Source organism: Mesoplodon densirostris, chromosome 13 (assembly GCF_025265405.1).
Source record: "Mesoplodon densirostris isolate mMesDen1 chromosome 13, mMesDen1 primary haplotype, whole genome shotgun sequence".
Taxonomy (NCBI): Eukaryota; Metazoa; Chordata; class Mammalia; order Artiodactyla; family Ziphiidae; genus Mesoplodon; species Mesoplodon densirostris.
In genome coordinates, this window is record NC_082673.1 from 65295877 (window position 1) to 65312785 (window position 16909).

Genomic DNA, 16909 nt, shown 5'->3' on the forward strand with positions numbered 1-16909 from the left:
GTCAAAAAGGTATGAAGGATCAAATAAAGGAGTTTCAGAAAAAGCAGCCAGTAGGGTAGGAGGAAAACCAAGAGAGTGAGTGCCCTGGAAGCCACAGTTTAAAATGCTGCTCAAGTAAAATGAGGACTGAAAATGAACCACTGGCTTTAGAAAGGTGAAGGTCATTTGCGTCCTTGATAAGAGATATCAGGGGAAAGAGGTTTACAAAAGTCTGATGGGAGAAACTACAAGTTTTGCACTTACAATCCATAAAAAAGAGAAATAATGATGGAGAAGGAAGAATTGCTGGAATGACAAGCTGACTTGAAGAAAGGGCGTGGAATCTAGTGATCAAGTGCAGGGGTTGCCTTTAGGAGCATGAACAACTCACAAATAGGAACAAGAGAGAAATCAGAATATATACTGTTTACAGAAAAAAGCTTTTGCTCGTTTATTACTATTACTTTTCTTAGGTTCATATTTTATATTTGACTTATGAGTTCATTATTTTAAAAGTAAGTTAACTCCTTTTTGTTTTATTTTTGTACATATTTTATTTTTATACATACTAAACAGTATTTTCTAGATTTGAGAATATCTCCTTTCAATACAAAAAACTTGCTTGCAGCTCAAGCAATTCCAGTGTGCTGCAATACCATCCAAATGGCAGAAATAACTCAGATTCATATGACGTTCCAAGCCTTCTTTACTGTTTTCCTTAACCAAGAAAAAAGTAATTAGGATACCTCATAAGGACATTCCATTAACAGGGATACGCCAAGATAATATTTTTTTTACTCCCTACTGTTTACGTGAAATATAATCTCCCTTCATACTCTTTACCCTAGGGTACTACTCTGGTAACACCCTGGGGTAAAGAATATGCAGGGAGATTATATTTCAATATTCAGGGAGACAGTATTTAGCATTTGTTATATTTAGGTTAAATAAAATACACTTGTCCTCTTTCTTATGATTCATAATTTGGAACAAGTAAGAGGATATTAGTAAATTATTTAGATGTTACAAATATTTTCATTGACTTATCAATAAATAAGCTAAATATTATTAATAATGAAAATATCAGAACTACAATACAGTTTCAAAAATTCAAGTTGTCTTAAATATAAATGAGAAACTACCTTGTTTTTCAAAAACAGTGACTTCTAAGTTCGTATCTCCCGCCTAGTCCTTTGTAGACATTCCAAGTCTCTTTACTGTTTTTCTTAACTAAGAAAAAAGTAACCATCATACTTCATCAGGGCATTCTATTAATGGGATATGCCAAGATACCATTCTTGTTATTCTCTATTATTTACATTTGTAATTTATTGACTATATATGTATATATAAATATAAAAAAAATATTTAATATATAAAATGAAATATATATGCAAGCCAACAGAATGGCTTGCATACTAGCTATATTTGAGCTTTTCGTCCAGTAAATTTATTTGGTACGACAGAAAAAAAAAAAACCAAAGCAAATCCCACATGTGTTTTGATGCTGCTACTGAATGTGTGACTATATAGCAGTTTTATTCTTGAGGTATTGGGTTAACCAAAAAGTTTGCTCGGTTAGTGAATACATTGTTCAGTAAAATTCTTGGTGAAAATGAAAAATGTTTTTTATTTTTATTTAAAACTGAACAAACTTTTTGGCCAATGCAATATAAAACACTGCCAACTTCCCTGTTAGTAGAATTTAAACTAAAATAAATGCAATTAAGAATAATGTGAAAAACAACATTAAGTTAATAAAATTACCACCCTTTTCATGTTTCTAGAAAAATTACCCTCTATATATTAGTAAAATTTCTAAGAAGGACTATATATTATCCTGGGACAACATGTGCTGTGGCCTTACATTTTTCTTTTTTTTGCCTTAAATAGTGTATTTGTTTTCTAGTGTTGATATAACAAAATGTCACAGACTGAGTGGCTTAAACAACAGAAATTTATTTTGTCACAATTCTGGAGGCTAGAAGTCCAAGATCAAGTTGTCTGCAGGTTTGTTTCTTCTGAGGCCTCTCTCCTTGGCTTGTCGGTTGTGACCTTCTCCCTGTCTTCACCTGGTTTTCCCTCTGTGTCTTAGTCTCTTCTTCTTGTAAGGACACCAGTCCTATTGGATTAGGGTCCACCCTAACAAACCCATTTTAACTTAATTACCTCCTTAAAGGTCCTATCTCCAAATACAGTCAACTCTGAGGTACTGGATTGAGCTTCAGAATATAAATTTGGGGTGGGGGGCATAATTCAGCATATACCAAACACTATAGTTAGCTACAGGGAAAATGTGTAACTTGGAGAAGGCCTTAGGGTATTTTTCTTTTATGTAGTCATAATAATTAAAAGGCAGGTCCATCAAATTAATCCACTGAAATTCTTTTTATTATAATGATTAAATGTTTATTTCTTATCATTTTAAACAGAATCATCACTCAGTGTTCTTTGAAAAACTAAAAATGGTGGAATGGATTATACAAATTTCTTTACAATTTACAAGGCACTTCCACATATTTTTTCCTGGGAAATTGACACTCATAGAAATTAGGAACTATGGCTATATCTAAAACTTTTCTTATTCTTCATTCAATGGCCATTAAACTACACTATGTGACATCTAAAAAAGAAAATAGCAGGTGGAAATTCATGTGTATGAGGACTTTGGAGACTTAAAAAGTCAGTATAAGTTTTTATAAAAGAATATCCTAAGCCTAAAGCTGCATAATGCTTTTTCAAGGACCATAAGAATGTTTGCCTGCATCTACAATACGGTGGCAGAAGCAGGGTGAAATTAAGAAGAAAGGACAGGCTTTGGTAAATTAGACTAAGCTATCTTCCTAACTAATCTGAATACTTACATTAGCAAATAATTTGCAATCAGACTTTTCTCAGACTCTGATAAAGCACTTTGAAAGCTTTGGCCAATGTGTAAAAGTCCAGGTAGCTCCCAGTGGTAGAGAGTGACTTTAGTAAACTAAAATTCTGTACTGTATTTTTAAGGTTGTAGTTTAAAGAGCAGAGCCACATTTCATAAGCTCAGTGGCAAACACATGGCATTCTCCTCCTCTGGGGATGTCCCTAGAGTTCCATCACTCAGATTGATCAAATTAACTGAATCATTGTTCCACTCATTGAGCCTGTGTGTTCACTGCCTCAAAATTCACAACTCTGCTAACTGTGGCTTCCACTATTATGGTGTGTTTTTTTCCTGTTGGCTAATACCATGCTTTTGGGTGAGAAGCTATAGGACATTATAGTTGAGGTTTCTCTATGTAAATTCAGGAAAATTCTTCAGGCTATTTTTTTCAGGTTGAAATCCCTAAAGTATTATGCCCTGGGGATGAACTCAGGACCTGGCAAGAGCAATGAGCAGAAGCATCGTTTAGAAGGGAATCTGAATTTATTCTACATGAAGTAAGGAGAAAACTTGTGATTGAACATGCCTCTATTTCCTCATTCTCCTGAAGCCCCAATAAAGTAAGTAAAGGAGTAAAAAGAGACAAAAAAACATATAAGAAAAAAAAAGAAGGAAGATATGATAAGGGATTTCAACAGAATTCTTTGGGAGATGGAAAGCAGATGGATAGCGATGTTCAATAAAGGAAGCTATAACCTGGGTGCCTAGACAGACGGTTATCCATGAGAAACACATTTCTTCTCCTTCATCTCCTTCTTCTTTCTCTCTTTCTTTCTCCTCTTCTCCTCTTCCTCCTTCTCCCTGTTCTCTTTTTAGTCTAATTTGCCCTACAGAAACCTGGAAAGGTTTAGGACATGGAAGCACAAGGCACTGGGGGAGGTGGTGGTGAAGCTCAATGCTGAGAACAAGGAGAGTGGGTGAAAGTGGCTAGACCCTTGGATTTCATCTACTCCCCACACCTCTAAATAAATCTTTCTTTATTTTCTTCCCACCTTCTACTGTGAAGAGTACCAATATTTTAGCTTCTAGATGAAATACCACATCTAAGAGGCTCTGGACACTAGTCAGTAAGGGAAATGGGGCTGAAGCCAAAATGACTAAGTCCAAATTTTTGTACTGATTGGTAAGACTCTAGCTCCCCTTCTCTACCTGTTCCTGGAACATAGGATTGAGGTGTGTACCCTCCCATGTGGGAGAATAAGAGAATACTTCTCTGGAAAAGCAAATGACCCCAAAGAAAACACCTATTGAAACAGATGATTGAGAGATTCCAATGAAAAAAGAAAAGCAGATTCATTACCAATCATTATACAGTTGAGGCACCCTATTCACAAACATACTGTGCTTCCCTATGGCATTCTAGGCTCTTATGCTTAAATATGAAAGACAATTAAGCATCATAAAACATTTGAGGAGGGCTTCCCTGGTGGCGCAGTGGTTGAGAGTCCGCCTGCCGATGCAGGGGACACAGGTTCGTGCCCCGGTCTGGGAAGATCCCACATGCCGCGGAGCGGCTGGGCCCGTGAGCCATGGCCGCTGAGCCTGCGCGTCCGGAGCCTGTGCTCGGCAACGGGAGAGGTCACAACAATGAGAGGCCTGCGTACCGAAAAAAAAAAAAAAAAAAAAAAAAAAAAACCATTTGAGGAAAGTCCTCAACAAGAAAGACAGACATTAGACTAGATAAAGAGAAAATAAATTACATAAAGAAAATAGACACACTAAAAGGGGTAAAACATACTTTAAAAAATATTCTCAAAGAAATAACAGATGATTATTACAAGCATAAAACAAGAACAAGCATGCTATAAAAATAGAACAGAGAATAAGAAAAATTATTGGAAATAAAAAATAAGATAGGTAAAATGAACAATTCAATAGGAGATTTGGAAGATAATATTGAAGGAATTTCCCAGCTGGTAGAACAAAAAGATCAAGCAGATGGGAAACAAGAGATGAAAAGTAAAGAACTTAGAGGATCCAACAAAAGATCCAATTTCCAAACAAGAAAATGGAGAGAATGAAATCATCTATAGAATTACACAAGAAAATTCCCCAGAACTAAAATGTGTAGATACCAGTCCAGATTGGGACAGGGGGATATAAGAAAAATAAAAGCAAAGGAAGAAGAAATTGATAATTAAATGCTTGAAAAACTACAGTAAATTTAGGCAAATGAAAAATAAAAACTGACAAATGAAAACTTTAGGCAGTTACTAATTCCAGGAAAAAATAAAGGCTTGTACAGGAAGGAAGGAGTAGTTGCAGTGCCCTACTTGTGCAAAATATCCTTTTTTGTTCTACTTGACCTACAGTGACAAAACGTATTTAGACAATCAGAATAAAGTAAACCCTGTATAGGAAGGACTGGGGAAGGGGAATGGAGGCAGTGGGAAAAATAACATTGCTACACAGAGATAGCAGTAAAATATATTATTTAAAATATGAAAATACTAGAGAAAACAAATTTTTAGAAAAATTCAGTGTTTGGTTTGGGAGAGGAGGATTGGCATTATTATAATTCTTTCAGTAAAATTTGCCTTAATAAAAACTATGTACATACATTTGATAAAAATAAAAATCTAACTGAAATTAATACAGGGACTTCCCTGGTGGCACAGTGGTTAAGAATCTACCTGCCAATGCAGGGGACATGGGTTCAAGCCCTGGCCCAGGAAGATCCCACATGCTGCAGAGCGACTAAGCCTGTGTGCCAGAACTACTGAGCCTGTGCTCTAGACCCTGCAAGCCACAACTACTGAGCCCACGTGCCACAACTACTGAAGCCCACATGCTTAGAACCCGTGCTCTGCAACAAGAGAAGCCACCGCAATGAAGGGTAGCCCCCACTCGCCGCAACTAGAGAAAGCCCACATGCAGCAACGAAGACCAATCCAGCCAAAAAAATAAATCAGTTAATTAAAAAAAGAAAAGTAAAATTAATACAAAAGGGAAAAATCAAGATTATAATAAAAGGTAAGAGAGACTGGAAATGAACAGTCAAGACTTCGACATTTCATATATATGCAAATTTTAAATACTATAAAAGAACTTTTAAGAGTAAAGCCAGACCCTATTTGTAATCGTATTTTAAAAATACAGTCAAATGATACTTCTCTTATTTTCACATTATGTTAGTGACTTGATCTTTGAAATTTATGCTTTTGTTTGGCATCTTTTAGTTTACATAAAATATATACTAATTTTTTGAAAACAAGAACAAAAGATCCAAACTGTCACTCACAGCATTCTACCAAGTTAATAAGAGTAACTCTGTAACAGTATATCTCTGCAAAACTTTGTTTTCAAAGTGAGGCTAGGCAACAGCTCACTTCCTACCTTAGTCATTGGTTGTAAGGAACAGAGACTCACTCAAACTAGCTAAGTAATGATGGGGAATTTATTTAGAGGGTAAAACACTATTTAAAAACTCAAGGGCAAGTTTTATGAGAGAATGGAACAAGGAAAGAGAATGCCATCAAAATCCAAGGCTGCTGACTTCATTCTCTCTCTCCAGAGCCACAGGGGCTCTCATTTCTTCATCCTTGTATGCACCTCAATCACTACTCTTTCTCTATGGAGCACATATCCCTGTTTCACTTATACTAGCCCAAACATGGCCACTAGGGTCAGCTTTGGGTGATCTCTCTGAATGTTCCGAAGTTGTGACAAGAATTCCTAAGTCCTAATTCCAAATGCCTGGAAGATGAATCTGATTGGCTCAGCTTGATCAGGTGCCTACAACTGATCCAATCAGCCTCAGCTGTGTTTATCTGGTGGGGTGAATGGTGTGTGTGTGGGAGCTGTCATGTGACCCCACGCTCACTCAGCAAGGATTGTGGGAAAAGAGAAGAGATGACAAACAGGCAAACTGACTAACAGGTTTGCTTTATCTTTTCAGCTCTCTTGATAAGACCTCAAAAGGTTTCTTTCAATTCCTATCCCAGTTCCTCCAAACAAAAGTGTCTACTCAGTAGGGGTGTCTACTCAGTAAATTCGAGTGAATGACAGGTATCCCAAATGACGTAGTGAAATGTGAAAAGTGTAAAGAGAGAACTTCCCTGGTGGCACAGTGGTTAAGAATACACCTGCCAATTCAGGAGACACAGGTTCGACCCCTGGTCTGGGAAGATCCCACATGCCACAGAGAAACTAAGCCCGGGCACCGCAAATACTGAGCCTGCACTCTAGAGCCCATGAGCCACAACTACTGAAGCCCACGCGCCGAGAGCTGGTGCCACGCAACAAGAGAAGCCACTGCAATGAGAAGTCCGTGCACCACAATGAAAAGTAGCCCCTGCTCGCCACAACTAGAGAAAGCCCACACATAGCAACCAAGACCCACACAGCCAAAATATAAATAAATAAATAAATTTATTTTAAAAAATGTGTAAAGAGAAATGTATGTCTCTTCTCATTCTTGAATAATTTTTATTTCACATGTATATGGTAGAATTCTAAATCAGTGGAGTTATAGGAAACTTTCTTAGTCCTATTTTCCCTCTTTGAGACATTCCCACAACTGACCAGTGTTTTTGGTCAATATGATTACCTTGTGATGTAAGTTGTTACTTGAAGATTTTCATTATGGCTGTTAGTGGTATGAGAATAGACCTGTGTCACAGGTAAAGTTTTCCAGAATTTCCAGAAGTTATTGTTCAAGTTATTGTTGCTTCACTTATTATTAAAGGATTAAAAATTACATTTTTATTTCCAACTATGGGAAACCAATTCTTACATCCCCATCTATTTTATATCCTATGTAGGTAAGTAATGAGGAATAGGGTTAGGATGATGAGTGATGGGCTGGAAGAAATAGATTTTTAAAATGTAAGCTATTTGAACTAGCATTATATTAGCCCCCATAAAAATATGCCATATGTTCATTTCTTGATAATTTCTTTCATTTCCTTTTAAAGCTGAAAAAAATAAAAAATTAAAATTATGTTAAATGATACTCATATCTTGGCTTTTTCCCTAAGGACATCAAGGAGAAATTCCAAAAAGAAGAGAAAAAGGAGAAATACTCTATGTTAGCAGGGTTTATCAGTAATGATTTTATGGGTTAAAGAGGTTCAGTTTTAGGTTATGCGTGGGAAAAGATGTGAGACAGGTGTGATTATAATCTCATTGCATTCCACATCTTCATACGTTGGTTTCGAGTACGTAGTTGCTTATTTTATAAATTTAAGAAACCATTTGGGCTTCTTGGAGATCTTGCTAAAAATTCAAGACAATTGCCTGCAGATTTTACAAATTTAAAGTAGATGGATTAGTAAAGTGTGGATAAAAATGTAAGAAATAGAAATTACCTTTGCTTCCTCCAAGATATTATTTTCAAATCTATATCAGGCTTCCATTTAACTGTCACTAAGGAAATACTACACAGTTTGCTATATTATCTTGTACTAGAGCTGAATGATGAATGGAAAAGAAAATAGAACTAGTCTATGAAATTATGACTTCATTAGAGTGATTATTTTATTTTTAATTAAAAAAAATTTTTTAACATCTTTACTAGAGTATACTTGCTTTACAATGGTGTGTCAGTTTCTGCTTTATAACAAAGTGAATCAGTTATACATATACATATGTCCCCATATCTCTTCCCTCTTGCATCTCCCTCCCTCCCACCCTCCCTATCCCACCCCTCTAGGTGGTCACAAACCACCGAGCTGATCTCCCTGTGCTATGCGGCTGCTTCCCACTAGCAGAGTGATTATTTTTAACCACTTAAAATTTATTGTATTCATGTGTCAGGTATTGTGCTATGCTTTCACAGCAATTATCACATTTAATTTTCTAAATAACCTCTGAGGTAGGTATTATTATTTTCTATCAAATGAGATATCAGGGACTTACATAAAGTTATATTATTAATAATTTAATAAAGCCAGAAATGAAGTCAAAGTTTTAGAATTCCAAGGAATATCAGTGTTTTAGTATATTAACTGCAATTTAAAAAAACAAGTATTTAGTAGAGTTCTTTTTGGGGGGCAGTAACTGTGAGAAATGTCATGTACTTATATTTCTGTCATATATTTATTCAGATCTTTATTTGCATGGTTACAATTGACTTGGCTTTCTATTCCTTTAGTGACAATTTCTTCAAAAACCTATGTCTCCTCAAGAAGAATCTAAAGAATTTCATGTAGTTCTTATTCCATTTTCAGACCACCTGAGGTATAATTCATTTATAATACAATAAACTGAATGTATATAAAATACCATTTGAATAGTTTTGACATTCACAGTTGTGAAATCATCACCGCAATCAAGATAATAAACATATCCATTACTCTCAAAAAACAAACAGGGACTTGCCTGGTGGTGCAGTGGTTAAGAATCCGCCTGCCAATGCAGGGAGGTGACACAGGTTGGATCCCTGATCCAGGAAGATCCCACATGCCACGGAGCAACTAAGTCCATGTGCCACAACTGCTGAGCCTGTGCTCTAGAGACTGCGAGCCACAACTACTGAGTCCGTGTGCCTAGAGCCCAAGCACCACAACACGAGAAGTTACCAGAATGAGAAGCCTGTGCACTGAAACAAAGAGTAGCCCCAACTCACCACAACTAGAGAAAGCCTGCACGCAGCACTGAAGACCCAATGAAGTCAAAAATAAATAAATAAATAAATATTTTAAAAACAAACAAACAAACAAAATCTATGTCTCCTCATAGGTTTGGCCACTGGTAACTCAGATACATTTCAGAAACTCAGGGACCTGAGTCTTCCAGCAAAAAGAGTTTTTATATTTTATTGAGTAATACATACTTTTTCTTCCTTAAATTAAAAAATTCTTCATCTTTTCTAATTAGAAAAAAATTGCCTATCTAAGTTAATTTCATTTAACTGCTCTTATGTGACTGTAATTTTTTGGAAAAGAACTCTCAAAATCAGACCAATGTACTCTGGTTGAACTTTTGTTTTTCAGTTAATTGTGCTTAGCATGCAGCTCAGGTTGATAAGCTTGTCTGTGCTGACACTAAAGTATCTACTTATTGATGTTATGCTGCCAGTTATAACTATATTCATAAGTGATAATCTAAATTTAGCTCTTGATAGTTCAAAAATATCTGTTATCATCAACACTTCTCAAAAAATATCAACATCATTTTATTTTTTTTTTAATTTTCTAGCATTTTAGAATGGGAAAACTTTTGTTCAGAATTAATGGTTAAAGGTTTTACTAGCTATTTATGAACTAAGTGAAAACCTGCAAGACTATTTTCCATTGTTTTAAATATATAGTGCAAATCTGACGTCTTATGTCCTCTACTCATATTGAATCAGGCTAGATTAAGGATAATAATCATAAATACCATTTCTAGCTACTAAGTGAATTTACTCCTTAAATTTTATGTTAGGTGGTATCATAATTGGGGCAACCAATACACTAAAATAGATTAGTTTTCACAAGTTTGACTTAACATGTTATATATCTCAAACTACAGTTAAATGTCGTAGACTTTATTTTCAACAAATTCCAATGAGGCAAAAAACACAAACAAAAAGCATAATCCCTCTGAGAATTTAGAGTATGGAGATCTGTAATTCATGAGATTACTAATTTTAATTCCTGCACAGGGATATTGTTTGATCTACTATTTTATTGAGAGGCTGGATTTTAGCTGTGAAATTTACCTGCAAAATTGTTTTATAATAGAAAATAACATGCTTTTGCTTTCAGTATTACTATTGTAAGAAAAAAATAGACTAAAACGAGATTATTAAGGCCTCCTTTTTTTTTTCTTCCTAAGGACAGCAAGGAAGTCACTATACAAAGTAAAATAAAAATAGAGAGAAAGCATAGATTTGTGAAGGCACAAATCAGATTCAGAAACTTCTCCTGGCCTGAAGCATTACAACACTCACAGCATGCAGGAGAGATCTTTAAGGGAGTCTGTCCTGTGTCATCAAGGGTCTAGATTACATCATCATTGATTTCATCTTCTCCATCTCCTAATTTTAATGGCTCTGCTTTCCCAAAGGCTGCTGTAAGTTATCCCATAAGTTCTCAAAATAAGCGAAATTTAAAATAGAAACACTGCTTCTGTGTTGTCTTTGTCTTTGCCTTTTTTTGATATCACATCTACTTGCAGAGATAACAGTACCTTCTGCTCCAGTTCCAATGAAAATGCTCTTTATATATTCACTGTTTTTATCAATGAGATAAAGAATTTTTGTGACTTGTGAAATAAGACACGAATAGTACATTTACTCTGCTTTACTGTAAAATTTAACCATAATGAATTTTGTTGAATTTATGAGACAAGAGCTATATCCAAAATAAATTTGGATGAAATGTTTTGCAGCATGTGATAATTCAACTATAATTTTATATTTTTTCTTACATCAGACTGGAGCAATGCTTCCACAAACATATTTTTAAAATAAACAAAATTACAGAAGTTTTACTTTCTAATATGTTCACTCCTTCCGAGATTCACTGGGAAAGAGTAAAAAATCTTGAAGAGGGTAATGAGTCCCAGCTGAGAATCATGTGCCAAGATGCTCAATGACTTTTTTTTCTTTAAAGACATAGATAATAAGGATAGGGAATAATTTTTAGCTATTAGGGAGTGCCTCTTTAAAAAAAAAATAGAAGTTCCACCTTGCAAATAGGTGAATTACCATTTTGAACTGCCTTACCTTATCTGAGAGTAGGAAGGGATTTAAGAAGTTAGCAGCAGTTCTCAAATGTATCTGTCATTCAGGTAGAAGTTGTCACTGGTCCCTGGTAAAAAGTTAAATTTACTTCTCAGGAACTGTTCTTTAGTGAATCCTTAATATTCTTTCAGTGTTAAAATAGCAGTTTTAAGATGAAATGATGTGAAGCTAAATTGTGGTTGTTACTTTTAATGTACTCACTTAGCAAAATAAAAAGTTGGCAACTGTATATCGGTCCCCTTACCTTTGCCCTTGAAATTTTACTGGTTCATAAAGCCCCAAATTGGTGAGCACTTTTCTAATAGAGCTTCTGTCTTTCCACAAATACTTATTGAGTCTCTGCGGACAGATCATGAACATGACACACAGGTGTCAAATAGAACGTAGAGTCTCATGATAGACAAATAAGTAATGATTGTAATGCAGTGGAATAAGTGCTTTTAGGGAAACAGAAGTGCAGGGAATACTGGAACATATGAGCAGGCCACCTAATCCTGATTTGGGGAAGTCAGGCAAGGATTTCTCTAGGAAAGAGATATAAAACATGACTAGTACATATTGGCTTTATGAGCAAAGTATCTCCCTTGAGGTAACTAGGTACTTAGAAAAGCAAACCAAGGGGCTGCTTTATCACCATGGAATTAGAGCAACTGGCTATAATTAGAGCCTGTTGAACTTTGATGAAATAATCATGTCCCAGCCAGTACAACAGTTCCTTAGTGGCCAGATATTAATTTCTCTAGAGGCAAGGTAGTGGGATAAAATTTTTGAGGTAAGAAGTGATATTCTCTTTCTCTGTCTCTCTCTGTTTCTGTCTGTCTTTCTGAGAGTGAGACTTCCCTTATCCTCCTCCAGATCCTGAGTCTTTGTCTTAGAAGAAGAGAGTATCTGGGGAGAAAACTGGGAGGGCAGGAACCTCATCTTTCTGGGTTTGGTTTCCAAAACCCACCAAAGAGGATACAAGTAGGTGCCTCTGGATAAATCACAAATGAGACAGCGCTTAGGGAATAAAGCACTCGGGATGTGGGGGAGCTTGCCCTGAGACTAAAATATTGTTCTTACAGGGCTGGGGAGTAGAGGCAGGAGGGGTAGAGAGGAAGAGAATACTCAAGGGGAGCTGATAAAAGCAGAATTTGGTGGTTCCCAAGGACAGAGACATATATCCAGTCAGAACCTCAAGGAGGTGAGAGCACCCAGTAAAAAAAAGGTTGGAAGGTATGCCTAGGGAGGGAATCTCAAATTCCCATGTGATCCAAAGGTAGTCAGGAGAGCCACAGGACCTGGAGGTGCTTGTGGAGAGAAACAAGGGCTGTAGTGCTAACTGGGAGACTAGGCAGGCTTCCCAGTGCCTTAAGGCTACATAAGTGTGACTCATATATAACTGGTATGGCTGTACTGGTTGATAAATTATCAAAGTACTTTATATTCATTGATAGCCATTTACCCAGAATGACCTACCCTCCCCAAACTAAAGGATTAATGCCTGGGATGGCAGAGGAACCTCCAGGATGCCACATAAGCACTAAACCTGGCATCTGCATCCTTTCTGACTGGTTGGTATATTAGTTATCTCATGTTGCATGACACTTTACTCTAAAAATTGGCAGCTTAAAGCAGTAATAACCATTTGTTGTCTCACAGAGTTTCTGTGGGTCAGGAATTTGGGAGCAGCTTAGCTGGGCTATTCTGGCTCACGGTATATCATGAGTTTGTAGTCACGAGGTCAGCTGGGTCTGCAGTCCTGACTGGCAGAGGGGGACCAATCCTAAGATGTGTCACTCACATAGCTGGCAAGCTGTAGGAGGCCTCAGTTCCTCACCTTGTGGACCTCTCTGTGAAGCTGCTTGGATGTCTTCAATGACATGGCATCTGCCTTCCCCAGAATGAGTGACCTAAGAGAGAGCAAGGCAGAGCTATAATGTCTTTTATGACTTAGCCTTCAAAGACACACTCCATCATTCCTGAAGTATCCTACTGATGACACAGGTAATCCCTGTTCATTGTGAGAGAGACTACACAGGGTTTACTAACTAGGAGGTGAAAATAATTGGGAGTTGTCTTTAAGGCTCCTACCACAGTCAGTGACCTTGTCCTATGGGTTGTTAAATACTTGGAATGTCACTTTCACACAAGTCAGAGTAGCCTTGAAAAAGGAGGAGGCAGAAGTGCAGGGCAAAGTCCAACCTGACTGAGATTAAATTTTTGTCTTCCTCCAAGAATGGTACCTCAAACAGAAGCTGGGCTTTATAAAAATGTAAATTTTGTTCTTGCACACCTGAATTTGTGTACTGAGATTCATGGCTACTGTGTTCCATGTAACTGCTCCCTGAAAGTAACTGCTCCCTGAAAGTAACTGCTCCCTGAAAATAACTGCCAAAGTTTTCTTTGTTCACCACTCCTCTTCTATCACTTTAATTCTTTCTTTAAAAGGTACAGTCCTTCAATAACTTTGCTATTTAGAATGTGAATCTGGGAAGCACTCTGCCTCTTCCCATTAATAGTGATTTCATTCTCATTCCTTCTGGAAGCCCAGAATGTGGAGCACGTATAATGTCCTTCCTAGAAGGGCATCTGTGCAGCAAGGCAAATGCTAATTAGTGCTGCCTTGGTGTTCAGAAGGAAGAAGGGCAGGTTGACAGTGAGTGTCATTGGATTTATGCACCATTCATATTTATTATCTGTTTTGGGGACAAGCATTGATAAAATATGACATTGCTTAAGTTTCTTAACAAACAATCATCAATGATATAGTATGACAGTTACCCAGTGAATTATCAAGGGGCATGTCTGAGTCCGTGTCTTTGGAATTTTCTAGGACTTCATGGAGATCCTGAGCTGCAGAATTTTAGAAATGCTGTCCATCTGAGAGTTATACTGTTATTCTTGGAAAGATGTTTAAAAATTCTAAGTTACTTGGATATATTTGGAATCTGGGTGAAAAGAGAAAGAAATATGAAGTTCTAGGTAATTTATCAATGGTAGCAACATTAGTTCCCAAGCCGAGAAAAGAATGAATAATTCCCGATTTGTGTCTTATAAAAAACAAGCAAAATTTCAAGCCTCTGTGGGCTGGATATATTTTACCACGTCTTCTCTTCAACACAAGTCAACCATTGCTGAGCAATTAATCATATACTAGAAAAAGACATTCTGTGGAGTTGAAATATAATTTCCGTATGAACTATAGCTATGTTTAATAGCTTCTGAGCTATGTATGTCAAATAGCTTCTGAGTCTAGCTATTACTTCAGGAGAACACACAGCCCTACCTCTCATCAAAAATGGAAGCTCACATCCAGAATGAAAGAATAATAATAATGGCTACTGTGGCAGTTACGGTGGTGCAGTTAGAATCTCTCTTCAAGAAAGAACTGGCTACTCAGCTGCAAGGGGGGCAGAGGCTGACAGCCTCTAGCTGCTAAAGGCTTCAGGATTTATCTCAGCTTCTGAGCTGAGGCAATGCCCTTCAAGGCAGAACTCAGTCAATGTCTGAACATGTCGGGGTCCTAAGGCCTGGCTACTTCTGCCCACTGTAGTAAGACTGTTCTAATTGGTAATCTTTGCTCAGGAGTTTTTCTTATTGAGTTGGCTGACACTTGGTCAGATCTAAATCATGGCATGAGACTTGTTCTGTCCAATCTTGCTTCTTACTCTCCTTTCACATGTATCACATATGCATCATGGTCTGAAAGCATTCCCTACCCAATCTCACTTTCTTCCCCTTTTATATTTCACATGGAGTGTCCCCTAGTAAAACTCTTGCACTCCCATCTCAACATCTGCTTCTCAGAGGCCCAAAATGACACAGCTACTATTTACTAAGAACCTACTGTATGAAGGAGTATATCATAGTGTGTTTGGGGAAGCTATTTAACCTCTCCTAACTGTTCTCTCATCTATAAAGTGGGGTTGTTGTAAAAATTAAATGAAATAATCTACAGAGTAATTTGTACAGTCCCTGGGATACAGCAAGTACTCAATAACTGGTATGTAACACTAAGAGTATTATTATGCCATATGCTAGAGTCTGTGTGAGAAATTTTTTATTACTTGTAATTCTTGTTAAATATCAAATATTATTGTGCTCATTTAACGTATGAGGTAACTAGTGTTCACTGAAGTTAAAATAACTTGTTCAAATTACTTTATATATTTCAACCTGGGATTCAAACTCAGCAAGTTCTGTAGAAGACAGCAATGCATACGTATACTAGCAAAGAATCCACTGCTGTTACCTAGAATGTAAAGGAGCTCCACACCCTCTACGGCATAGTATGTACAATCTGTAATTAATAAAAACTACTTTGGGGATTCATTCATAACTTTAAGTCTACTCTTTTTTTTTTTTTTTTTTTGTGGTACGTGGGCCTCTCACTGTTGTGGCCTCTCCCGTTGCAGAGCACAGGCTCCAGACGTGCAGGCTCAGCAGCCATGGCTCACGGGCTCAGCCGCTCCGCGGCACGTGGGATCTTCCCGGACCGGGGCACGAACCCGTGTCCCCTGCATCGGCAGGCGGACTCTCAACCACTGCGCCACCAGGGAAGCCCTAAGTCTACTCTTAATTCCACCATGTATATGACATTAGAATCTATCAATGGGAGCTTAAACCAAGAATTTGTGAAAAAGTTCAAAACAGCAATATATAATGCCACTGCCAGTGCCTGATGAATAATGATAAGTTATTTTATTTTATTTTTTGCATTTAATTTTAGTTTTAATTTTTTGAATTTTATTTTATTTTTTATACAGAAGGTTCTTATTAGTTATCTATTTAATACATATTAGTGTATATATGTCAATCCCAATCTCCCAATTCATCCTCCCTGTGCCTGCTTTCCCCCCTTGGTGTCCATACGTTTGTTCTCTACATCTGTGCTTCTACTATTTCTGCCTTGCAAACCTGTTCATATGTACCATTTTTCTAAGTTACACATATATGCATTAATATACAATATTTATTTTTCTCCTTCTGACTTACTTCACTCTGTATGACAATCTCTAGGTCCATCCACGGCTCTACAAATGACCCAATTAAGTTCCTTTTTATGGCCGAGTAATATTCCATTGTATATATGTACCACAACTTCTTTATCCATTAATCTGTCGATGGGCATTTAGGTTGCTTCCATGACCTGGCTATTGTAAATAGTGCTGCAATGAACATTGGGGTGTATGCGTCTTTTTGAATTATGGTTTTCTCAGGGTATGTGCCCAGTCGTGGGACTGCTGGGTCATATGGTAATTCTACTTTTAGTTTTTTAAAAAAACCTCCATACTGTTCTCCATAGTGGCTGTATCAATTTACATTCCCACCAACAGTGCAAGAGGGTTCCCCTT

The 16909-nt window shown here is 37.0% G+C and overlaps 1 long non-coding RNA gene across 1 annotated transcript in view; it reads right to left on the minus strand.

Annotated features, from left to right (window-relative positions):
• LOC132500946 (uncharacterized) overlaps positions 1 to 16909 on the minus strand; it is a 212686-nt gene that overhangs the window by 180226 nt on the left and 15551 nt on the right. Inside the window, exons 2-3 of the long non-coding RNA XR_009534100.1 lie at positions 13357 to 13465; positions 11556 to 11640 (exon numbers count right to left, since the gene is read on the minus strand). This is a non-coding gene — a long non-coding RNA (uncharacterized LOC132500946). The remainder of the gene's footprint in view (positions 1 to 11555; positions 11641 to 13356; positions 13466 to 16909) is intronic.